Here is a 12,344-nt window from a genome sequence, read left to right as displayed (position 1 = left end):
ATTTAAGAGATTTAGAGCAAGGGGCCAATTCTATGCATTAATAAGTGTATTTCTTGAGGCGTTACGACTAATATAAACCGGGTAGCATCAGTAGAATTCTGCCAGTTCCCCCGTGACATCGTCGCCGCTCGTCTCAAACTTTAACCTCAGCTCTTCCATGAGGGGTGATGAGGACGTTGTCTTGATAGTTATGTATGGTAAAAAAAAAGGGGGCTAATGAGGGAATGTTTGGCAACGAGAGGAGCGCCACGCATCGGCGCCGAGGGGTTTGGATCGCACCAACGTTGAGATGGGGGGGGCTTCTCCCATTGATTAAATGATTCAATGATCCACAGAGCGCCAGAGACCCTCTGGAAGGCTCTGCGGCCCCCCGGAGGCTTGGGAGTTAATTAGGAAACCGTAGCGCCCATTAAAAGAAAAGATTACAGCGCGTCGATAAAACTACTCGTGAAAACTTAATGAGCCGTAGATCAATGAGCAAAACAAAAAGAAGAGCAGAAACCCTCCACCGTGTCATTTACGGCTCGCGTCTATAATCCAGAGTACAGCCCTGACGACATCGCCGTGGCAACCAACTTTAGATCAAGGTTTCTGATTGCAGCTCCGACGATCCAGATTCCATATTGAGGCAACGTGGAGCATGATGTGAGATCATATACGGGAAAACACATGCAACGAACCAACAGATCCAGACCCCGGCAGAGTTTATATGCGTGTGTGTGTGGAGACAGCATGGAGGCTTAGGCGGCTCACAGTACAGCCGACTCGAGCGCCGCTCATTCCTCGCCACCTGCTCCCATCGAGCTCGAGGAACAGCAAGCGAGTCGGCGTGGAGACTAAGGAAAAAAATGGATCGGAAACACTAAAGACAAATATCTATCCTCACGAAGCTGAACATGAAGCAAGAGGACACACACACACACACACACACACACACACACACCAGAGGGGATCTACCATTTGATAAACAAACACCACAGGCCCGATTCATGCTCCAGCATATACCGCCTCAACTTTTTTTTAAAGTGTCAAGAAACTTTGCACCAGGGTCCCTTTGGAAAAGCCTTCTTCCTGCAGGCTGGAGGCGGAGCCTCACAGCCGGATCTGACCACGGTGGACTGGTCTCTGCTGCACGACGTCCTCCGATTTCACGAGAGTCCAAGGCACACATTGAGAGCAGCGATAAGGAAAGAGACGATCTTCTGGCCGGGGGTCTTGTCTACGCATGCTGGTCATCGGGATTAAATAAACACCGTTTCATCTTTAAATGTTCCTCACAGTAACTTGATTTAAAACACTCTTTTCAGGACGCCACTGCCTTTCCAAGAAGCTGGATACGCCCCCTAAAGGCTGCAGGGGTCGGCCAGTAATGAGCCGGTTGTTGTCGTCGTTTTCATCCTTCATGTCAATACTGTAATGTCCATTATTGGCCCAGTTGAGTTGGTGCTCAGGTATTCATTAAGCAGCTGATCTATTGACACGTCATCACAGCACAGGAACCGAGGCGTCACTTCAAATCAGCTCTCAAGCACTTGGGAGTGCAGCTTCACGATGAAGAAGGTGTGTGTGTGTGTGTGGGGGGGGGGGGGGGGGGTATGGAGAACTGCTTTCAATGATGGTTTAAGGAACGAGGGGGAACCATTTATCAGCGGGAGGCCCCTGGGAGACGACCGCCCATCAGTCGCTTCCGCCTCATCCACCTTCTCGTGAGTTTCAATCCGAAAAATATATATATCTGTGTGTGTGTGGGGGGGTGAAGTAGCGGCCATCTGAGAGAGACCATTAAATCGTAGCATAAAGATCCGTGACACTGCGGCGTGAAGACGGATGACCTTGCGAGGAGCCCGAGGGTGCTTCATCACCCCCCCCACCCCAGCCCCTTGTGATGCTGAAGAAACCATAAATAAAATCCCCAAAATACTGCAGCACCGCCTGAAGATTGTTAGAATGGTGAACCTCCCAGGATATGAAGCACTGCCCTTTGTTCAACTGACAGGTAGTAAATAAAGGCTGTAATAAAGGGAGGGCGGGGCGGGGCGGTCATTTGTGTCACGACTGAAGAAGAGTCCGTGTCTTTGACTGCTGTGACGAAGAGTCCAACTTTTCATTTGAAAGACCAATCAGCAGCTGACTTTATTCTGCGAGAGGGAACAATAGAAACGGCCGCAGACGGACCGATTGATTTCTCTTTTTTTTCTTTAACCGATTTCAATTTTCTTCTCATGAACTATAATTCTGCTGCGAGGCGCCAGAGAAACTTTTCCTGAGACGACAGTCGAAAACTAATTAAACTGGGCCGAAGTCAGCGTGGTAGATTAAAGATTGTATTCGTATTAAAAACACTTAAATTAAAAAAAAAGGCACAAGTTGTCTTTTAATAGTCTAATATGCATTTTATCATAATGACTTCAAGCAACTATATTCATTCATTGAGGCTGAAAACATCATGAAGGGGTTGTAATTTACCTTCTCTTTTTACTAAGGAGCACTTGAACGCATCATGAGAAAATAGACGTAGAGCTCCTCCTAAATAAATATAAATAAATATTGATATATAAATAAATATTTATATAAATAAATATTCAAATATAAATTAATAGAAATAGAAATAAATATATACATATAAGATACTAGCTCTAACCTGTAATGCAAAACATATCGATGCCAATTATTATGTTGTTATGCAAATAAACACAATAGATGACAACAACATAGCAAGAGGATCTCTTTCAGAATATGAGATTATATTCATTTACAAATGCAATAAAAAGAGGAGAAGCGTTTCTAGGTCAGGGTTCTAGATGTAAACATGTGCAGAGCAGCCGGCTCTCCATCAAATCATCCACCAGAGGGTTTTGGGGCCAGGTATTGAGAAGGAGGAATATTCATGAGTTGATCGAAGGAAATATTATTCGTTGTTACGACGCAGATAGACTACATATGACGCATTACCTTTAAAATGAAGAAGCAATGATGGTGCACTTTTTTTTTTAAACAGTCGGCGTCTTATTTCTGCTCGTAAGAGTCGGGGAGCGAGAGTTTTATGAAGGCCGTCGGTATCGTAACACCTCACAGCGTGTTAAACCCTCCACTGTTCAACACCGGCTCAGGTCTTTGCGTCTCCTTATACGCCATCGGACTCATTCCCTTCAGTACGACTCCATTTCCCATATCGGGTTCAGGCCATGAAGCTTGTTTTACCGCACCAACGACAAAGTGCAACAGCATGAAGTTTCTACATTTGAAAACCATCCCGTCGGCATCTTTTTGGGGCTTTTTACACACGCGACGCACTGCCATCGAGACGGGACTGTGGTCTGTCTGCTGCCGCGTGGAGCCCGTTACTGCAAGGTGACCAGATCCCCGTCAGGAGTGGTTGTCATTCACAGGAGGCAGCAGCTCCATGCGGCGCTCCGTCGTGCCAGGATAGAAACACGTGGGCGGAGCTTTAAACCATCTCCCTCTCTCTCGCTCTCTCTCTTGCCTGATGTGGGGGATGAGAATACACTCTCGGGCACGCATCACTCACCCGGCAGCGACAGGCTGTCGTCCGCAGTAAAACTATTGTGTTATAAACGTGCCTAAAAGAGGAAAATGATGAAACTTTTTTTTAAAACGGGGTAAGCATATAAAACAAACAGCTTCATGTCCTGAAGACAGAGACAACGTCCAAAGATCTCCGGTTCTAAAGAGTGAAGCCGACGAGGACGCGTTTTAAAACGTGCATTATCTCCACTGACCACCAGGGGGCGACTCCTCTGGTTGTATAGAAGTCTATGCTTCATGTGTTAAAGCTGCATTCTCTCTCCTGGCCACCAGGGGGCTCCTCTGGTTGTATAGAAGTCTAGATAAGACTACTTCTCTCCTGATATATTCCCTGATTGTAAACATGAGTTGAATCTGTAGTTACAAGTCTTTTTCAATATGAGATTCATTTATAGCATCATAGCGTCACTCCTCCGGTGTCCAAATATGGTCACTTTCATTCATTGGCTGCCAAAAAGCCAAGCTGGCAAAGGCCAAAACACAGAGTCACCATGACTCTCCACTTTCTGTGGTTTCACGTCCTGAACGTCTGAAGCCGGTGGCAGGAATAAAGACAGTCCCCTTGAAATCCACTTCATCCGGACACGGCAATAAAAACAACTGATGGATTCAACCAAATAGAGCCACACACTCGGCCGTATTTACCTCAAAAAACACCTCAAAGTGCAGCTGCGGCTCAAAAAGGGGATAATTATTTTCTACTCGTCCAAAAAAAACGATTCAAATGGCCCTCAAGAGCAAATAAACATGACCGGCAATGATTAAAAATGAATACGAGCAATCCAATTCAGTGTGAAGTGGAGCGATTAGATTCTATTCCACGGCTCAAAACACGGGGGCTGCGCTGGCCCTTTAAGGATGACCCGCTGGCTCGTGAAAGCCCAGGCGTGGCCCCGCTGCACGCCGGATCGCTCTTAATGGGATTTCACAACATTAACATTCGACTGAGTCAGCATGGAGCCCCCCCCCCCCCCACACACACACACAGAAACAGCCTGGTCTCCGGCCGTGTGTACATAATGTGTGCGCCTGTGGAGCGATTGTGAGTCAGCGGGGAGCGACAGGGCGGACCATCATCGGACATGCTGCGACTTCAGTGGAATCCCAGGAGGTAACAATAGCACGACAGCCGCCGCTTACAGGATTTATATTCATATACATTCGGACATAGAGTTAAAGGCCGTTGTTTTTGGTAAACCTATTTATTTATTTATCATAAGCTGTATTTAAGTAGTGAATTAGTCATCATGACGACACCCCATCGGTCCGTGGACTGACGTTTTGATGCCTTCAGTTTGTCGATTTGGCCGTCGTCATCTTGTATTTTTTGGCGAAGTGGGAGGTAGCCCCGCCTTAAATCATCCACTAGTTCTAAATGAACATCACGTTGTATTAAAGAAGACTTGGAACTCGAGATTGGGACTACGTTTCATGTTTACTGGGGGAATAAATCGAGAGACGTCATGTTCTCGTAGACTTCTATCAAACCGGAGGAGTTGCCCCCTGGTGGTCAGGAGAGAGAATGCAAGTTGTATGAGACGGAGCATGAATGTGAGAATTTAAAGACGGTTCATGTGGACCTCTTAGCTGGAGATAGATGCCGGATAGAGGGGAAGCAATTACTCAATTGATCGCTTAATCAATGGACAGGAGAATTAACTATTTTAAGAACCGATGAGGCAAAATAAAAAACGATATGCGCCGCCTTAAATGGAGGGTTACCTACAAAGAAAGAAAAAAGGGGGCGGCGTGTTGGTGGTAAAAACTTGACAAACTCATGTTGGAGATAATGATCTCTAAACATCCCGACAAGCTTTATTTTATGCAAGCTCGTTTAGTCGAGAACGATTAAACACAGCGGTTTGAAGGAGATGACCCCACTAAAATAGAGATACGATAACACTAGCTCCCAGCAGACAATAATATAAAAATAAAACAATTAATATCAAGATGTTTTGATTAAAGTCCAAGTTAAAGTCAACTAACCATCGCCCCTTAACTGGTGGACTCTGGATCTAAAATAAAGCAGCAGAGATCTCCACTGTTGACCTTTGGATGCCGCGACCTCTGGGCCCGCTCATGCCACCCACCCTGGCGGCAACACCGAGGTCAACTGGTGTCGCGGGGGTCAAACACCAGCTGGTGGGGAATGGAGTGCAGGGGGTCAATAGTCACTCTATTACAGCGGGGTGGGGGGGGGGGGCTTTTGGTCTGGCTTGCAACAGAATACGGAAGCTAATTAACATATAAACGACGGCTTGTATTGTTTTGAAGCAGCACCCAATGAACACAAGCCCAGACCACCACAACCGAGCCCCCCCCCCCCAGCTGATGTCTTCCCATCTCAACCCATCTGCTGTGGTCCACCCACACACACTCTCTCTGGACGGGTGCGTTCCCAGGAGGGCGCCGCAGATGGTGAGGCAGCGAGAGCAACGTAACCCTCTGAATGAGAGGCAGACCCAACGGGCCCGATGAAACCACGTTCCCTGGCTCCGGGGGCAGCAGGGCGCTGCTCACCTGGAATAATGTCAGCTCTGCTAGTCAGAGGAGCTCAGAGGAAGAAGAGACAAGAAGCTACAACATCTAGAGACAAGAAGCTACAACATCTAGAGACAAGAAGCTACAACACCTAGAGACAAGAAGCTACAACACATAGAGACAAGAAGCTACAACACCAGAGACAAGAAGCTACAACACATAGAGACAAGAAGCTACAACACCAGAGACAAGAAGCTACAACACCTAGAGACAAGAAGCTACAACACCAGAGACAAGAAGCTACAACACATAGAGACAAGAAGCTACAACACCTAGAGACAAGAAGCTACAACACATAGAGACAAGAAGCTACAACACATAGAGACAAGAAGCTACAACACATAGAGACAAGAAGCTACAACACCAGAGACAAGAAGCTACAACACCAGAGACAAGAAGCTACAACATCTAGAGACATGAAGCTACAACACATAGAGACAAGAAGCTACAACACCAAGAGACAAGAAGCTACAACACATAGAGACAAGAAGCTACAACACCAAGAGACAAGAAGCTACAACACCTAGAGACAAGAAGCTACAACACCAAGAGACAAGAAGCTACAACACACAGAGACAAGAAGCTACAACACCTAGAGACAAGAAGCTACAACACCTAGAGACAAGAAGCTACAACACCTAGAGACAAGAAGCTACAACACCTAGAGACAAGAAGCTACAACACCTAGAGACAAGAAGCTACAACACATAGAGACAAGAAGCTACAACACCTAGAGACAAGAAGCTACAACACCTAGAGACAAGAAGCTACAACACCTAGAGACAAGAAGCTACAACACATAGAGACAAGAAGCTACAACACCTAGAGACAAGAAGCTACAACACACAGAGACAAGAAGCTACAACACCTAGAGACAAGAAGCTACAACACCTAGAGACAAGAAGCTACAACACCTAGAGACAAGAAGCTACAACACCTAGAGACAAGAAGCTACAACACCTAGAGACAAGAAGCTACAACACCTAGAGACAAGAAGCTACAACACCTAGAGACAAGAAGCTACAACACATAGAGACAAGAAGCTACAACACCTAGAGACAAGAAGCTACAACACCTAGAGACAAGAAGCTACAACACATAGAGACAAGAAGCTACAACACCTAGAGACAAGAAGCTACAACACCAGAGACAAGAAGCTACAACACCAGAGACAAGAAGCTACAACACCAGAGACAAGAAGCTACAACATCTAGAGACATGAAGCTACAACACATAGAGACAAGAAGCTACAACACCTAGAGACAAGAAGCTACAACACCTAGAGACAAGAAGCTACAACACCTAGAGACAAGAAGCTACAACATCTAGAGACAAGAAGCTACAACACCTAGAGACAAGAAGCTACAACACACAGAGACAAGAAGCTACAACACCTAGAGACAAGAAGCTACAACACCTAGAGACAAGAAGCTACAACACATAGAGACAAGAAGCTACAACACCTAGAGACAAGAAGCTACAACACCTAGAGACAAGAAGCTACAACACCTAGAGACAAGAAGCTACAACACCTAGAGACAAGAAGCTACAACACCTAGAGACAAGAAGCTACAACACCAGAGACAAGAAGCTACAACACCTAGAGACAAGAAGCTACAACACCTAGAGACAAGAAGCTACAACACCAGAGACAAGAAGCTACAACACCTAGAGACAAGAAGCTACAACACCAAGAGACAAGAAGCTACAACACCTAGAGACAAGAAGCTACAACACCTAGAGACAAGAAGCTACAACACCTAGAGACAAGAAGCTACAACACCAGAGACAAGAAGCTACAACACCTAGAGACAAGAAGCTACAACACCTAGAGACAAGAAGCTACAACACCTAGAGACAAGAAGCTACAACACAGAGACAAGAAGCTACAACACCTAGAGACAAGAAGCTACAACACATAGAGACAAGAAGCTACAACACCAAGAGACAAGAAGCTACAACACCAAGAGACAAGAAGCTACAACACCTAGAGACAAGAAGCTACAACACCTAGAGACAAGAAGCTACAACACCAAGAGACAAGAAGCTACAACACCAAGAGACAAGAAGCTACAACACCTAGAGACAAGAAGCTACAACACATAGAGACAAGAAGCTACAACACCAAGAGACAAGAAGCTACAACACCAGAGACAAGAAGCTACAACACCAAGAGACAAGAAGCTACAACACACAGAGACAAGAAGCTACAACACATAGAGACAAGAAGCTACACCTAGAGACAAGAAGCTACAACACCTAGAGACAAGAAGCTACAACACCTAGAGACAAGAAGCTACAACACCTAGAGACAAGAAGCTACAACACCTAGAGACAAGAAGCTACAACACCAAGAGACAAGAAGCTACAACACCTAGAGACAAGAAGCTACAACACCAAGAGACAAGAAGCTACAACACCTAGAGACAAGAAGCTACAACACATAGAGACAAGAAGCTACAACACCAAGAGACAAGAAGCTACGACACCTAGAGACAAGAAGCTACAACACATAGAGACAAGAAGCTACAACACCTAGAGACAAGAAGCTACAACACCTAGAGACAAGAAGCTACAACACCAAGAGACAAGAAGCTACACCTAGAGACAAGAAGCTACAACACCTAGAGACAAGAAGCTACAACACATAGAGACAAGAAGCTACAACACCAAGAGACAAGAAGCTACAACATCTAGAGACAAGAAGCTACAACACATAGAGACAAGCCACTTGAAACACTAGCAACACAATCATCTTTATTATTTCCACAGGACACTTAAAAAAGTAGAGGTGGGAATCTCTCTCCCCCCTCTCTCTCCACCTCTTCTCTCCAACTCTCTCTACACCTCTGTATACCTCTTTCCCTCCCTCTCTCCCTCTCCCTCTCTCTGACCTGGGTATATAAACGTGTTACGGCTCTTTAGATGGATAGATATACTTTATTAATCCCCAAGGGGAAATTTGTCGTAACAGTAGCAGCAACAATTTACTAAACACACGAGAATAAAAAATAAATAAATATAAAAAACAGGGATGAAAGATATAGATGTATACAAGTGAAAGATATAGATGTATACAATTAGTATACAAAGTAAAATATAAAATAAAATATATATGTATATATACAACATATATGCATACACAATACAATACTGACTGCAGTGTCAAATTAAATTAAATATAAAAATATTAAATATAGAGTGTGCAAAATGCAAAGTGTGTATGTGTGTAGTGCAAATGAAATGTGTGTAGTGTAAATAAATGAAATGTGTTTAGTGCAGATCAACATAGTGTAAATATTAAGTTATTTTTGTAGTTATTGCACTATGATCTGGCAAGAGGTGATCTGTTGTAGAGCCTCATAGCCGTCAGCAGGAATGTTCTCCTGTATCTGTCCTTGTGGCAGCGTGAGGAGACGTCTGGAGAAAGTCCTCCTCTGTCCCTGTAGCAGGTGGTGGTCCGGGTGGTCCAATATGGACAGCAGTTTCTTCAACGTCCTCCTCTCCACCACCTGTTCCAGGTGCTCCAGCCTTCCTAACCAGTTTGTTAAGACGGCTGGTGTCACCGGCTCCGATGCTGCTCCCCCAGCAGACAATGGCAAAGTGCAGCACACTGGCCACAACCGACTGGTAGAATAACTCCAGCATCTTGCTGCACACGTTGAAGGATCGAAGCTTTCTCAGGAAAAAGAGTCGACTCATCCCCTTCTTGTACACAGCGTTGATGTTGGCCTTCCAGTTCAGTCGGCTGTCGATGGAGACGCCCAGGTACTTGTCCTCCTCCACCATGTCCACGTCCACTCCCAGGACACTCAGAGGTGTAGGAGCTGTCGCCTTCCTCCTGAAGTCCACCACCATCTCTCTGGTCTTGGCCACGTTCAGCCGCAGGTGGTTCTCATCGGCCCACTTTACAAAGTCACTCACCACTGCCCTGTACTCCTCCTCCCGTCCATCCCTAATACACCCGACCACTGCAGTCATCAGAGTACTTTAGAGAGGTTTCGGCGCGTGACTCTCGCTTTGAGAGCCGTTGGTATCAGTATAAAAAATACCCGAGTGAAACAATTCAACAAAGTTAAAATGCTTTAAATAAATAAAATAAGCGACTTGTTTTTTGTGCCGGATTAATGTGTGGTTAACAGATATAAAAAGGTCACCTGTGTGTTTTTTATTCGTCAAAACAGCGAAATTAACGCGATATTTCATATAGTTTAGTGGGAAAAGCTGGCAAGGTGCGAAGGAAACGACTCGTTAACGCAGGAGGGGAAGAAAGGAAAGGTTAAGAAGGGGGAAAGGGAGGAAAGTTTGACACGGGAGTTTTCTGCTTCCTAAGCGACAACATAACACAGTCACGATTCTTTAACGGAAGAGGGAACACAGAAGTCAACTCACCGGAACGTTACATCCGAAAGGGAAACCGTTTGGAGAAAGGGCGACCTGATACCAACAAAACAAAAAAACAAAAAAAACGCTCACGACGCCAAGTTTCCTTTATCCCCCCAAAAATAAAAACCCGGACCGGGGAGAGTCACTAACCCGGCGACCGGGTTGTGCTTTTTTTTTTAATACAAAAAATAAGTGTAAATGTGTCCGCGTAGCCGGAGTGAAGCAGGTTTTTCACGCGCAAGCGGGCGGCTGTTCTTTGTTCCTGCTGTCCGCAGCCTGCTCCCTGGATATTATCACCGCTCGCGAGCCTCCGACGGCCGCTGATTGGCTGGACGGTCGGGATCAAGAAAAGGTGACTGGAGTCAAGTCAACCGGAATTACGAACGCGACTTCCGCTCGCGACGTCCTTCAAAAGAAAGCTTTTTTTGTAATAAAACACTATTTTCGCATTAAATATACATTTTATATGCGGGTACGACGCTGCGTCGCGGTTTTGGTGTGTTTCCATGCCGCTGAAAACTATTTCGCCCCTAAACGAGGCTAATTACATGTTCTTATTTTGTAGAAATCTTCAATCTACTTCCGGTAAGCTACAGCGTGGAGCCCACGTTACACCCTTACATCGTTATATTCTGACCTTAATCACGATGTCTGCTACCGTTTGTAGTTTATTTTCTTGCTTTTGAAGGGAATGTTTTTAAAGTATGTAAAATAATGACGTAGCGTGTCATAATTACGATTTATTATCTATAGTAAGTCATACATAAAGGAGATACTACAGGAACTTACATGAAATGGATATCCATAATAAAGCAAGTTAATGTGCATTACTTTCCATTACACACTGATACTATTTTTCATGTAAAATAAAAGTATATAAAAAAATACATAATAATAATAATAATGCATTACATTTCTAAAGCGCTTTTCAAAATACTCAAAGACGCTTGTATATTCTTTAATTTGTTTGCATATTTTCGAGCTGTTAATGTCTCATTACATGTTTATTCATCTAATTTCTGTCCCCTGTGTAAATGTGCGTATGTTTATTTGGAGTCACCACACGAGGAAAACCCACTCGAGTTAAGTTCCTTCGCGTTCTTCCCTTCGCAGTGAGTCACGAAGGGAACAAGGGCGTCGAACACGTCGCCTCTCTGGCCCGACGCGTCGATTCGTTCACTCGCAGAGAGTTCAACGAGGCGACCCGTGACCTGTGACCCGTGACCTGTGACCTGCGACCCGGGACCCTCGCAGGGGCCGGCGGGCCGATTTTAAGGCCAGCTGCTTCCCGTCGTTAATGCTAAGCTAGGCTAACGGCCTCGCCGAAAGGTCCACTTGTCGCTCGCCGAGTCAGAAAGTTGATCTCGGTGAAAACGGAGTCGGTTCCAACTGAACATGACTCAGAGCTTCCATGCTGTGTGTGTGTGTGTGTGTGTGTGTGTGTGTGTGTGTGTGTGTGTGTGTGTGTTCGGTGTCGTGTAGGAGCTGCTTTCTGCACATCTTTTGTCTATGCGAGTCAGGATGTGTGTGCGACTTCAGAGAGACGTTCCCACTGGATGTTCCCCGACAGACACTCTGCATCCCAAGTGTTGGAGCTTCAGTCTTCAGCCCCCACACACACACACACGTCTGTTCTATCTAGAACAATCTTTTACCCCCTTTCTGTCTCACTCCCTCCTATTCCCTTTCCAATGTCTCGGTTCTGTCCTCCCGCGGTGTGTCTTCATCCCATGGGTCTCTCTCTCTCCCTCTCTCTCACTCCTATTTGGATCTTCTTGCCAGTCAAACAGTATCACTGAATCTCTGCTTGTTAGGCGATAAAAAGGTACTTTGTCTCCACGAGGCGGAACTTCCCTTCAGTTTGCCTCCCA

The 12,344-nt window shown here is 45.4% G+C and overlaps 1 protein-coding gene across 5 annotated transcripts in view; it reads right to left on the bottom strand.

The window, feature by feature from the left end:
* The window catches only part of LOC130211037 (SPRY domain-containing SOCS box protein 4-like), a 32,719-nt gene extending 21,957 nt beyond the window's left edge, over window positions 1–10,762 (bottom strand). For 4 of the 5 annotated variants that reach the window (XR_008834917.1, XR_008834918.1, XM_056441621.1 and 1 more), the window contains exon 1: window positions 10,480–10,762. The gene's annotated coding sequence lies outside the window, so the exon portion shown is untranslated. Of the gene's footprint in view, window positions 1–753; window positions 837–10,479 lie in introns of all 5 variants that reach the window. The other variant, XM_056441623.1, reaches the window with a different exon arrangement.
* Between the last annotated feature and the right edge of the window lie 1,582 nt (window positions 10,763–12,344).

The sequence above is a fragment of the Pseudoliparis swirei genome, chromosome 20 (genome assembly GCF_029220125.1).
Source record: "Pseudoliparis swirei isolate HS2019 ecotype Mariana Trench chromosome 20, NWPU_hadal_v1, whole genome shotgun sequence".
Classification (NCBI taxonomy): domain Eukaryota; kingdom Metazoa; phylum Chordata; class Actinopteri; order Perciformes; family Liparidae; genus Pseudoliparis; species Pseudoliparis swirei.
The sequence above is the reverse complement of the archived record's forward strand: the minus strand, read 5'-3'. Positions and strand labels throughout refer to the sequence as shown.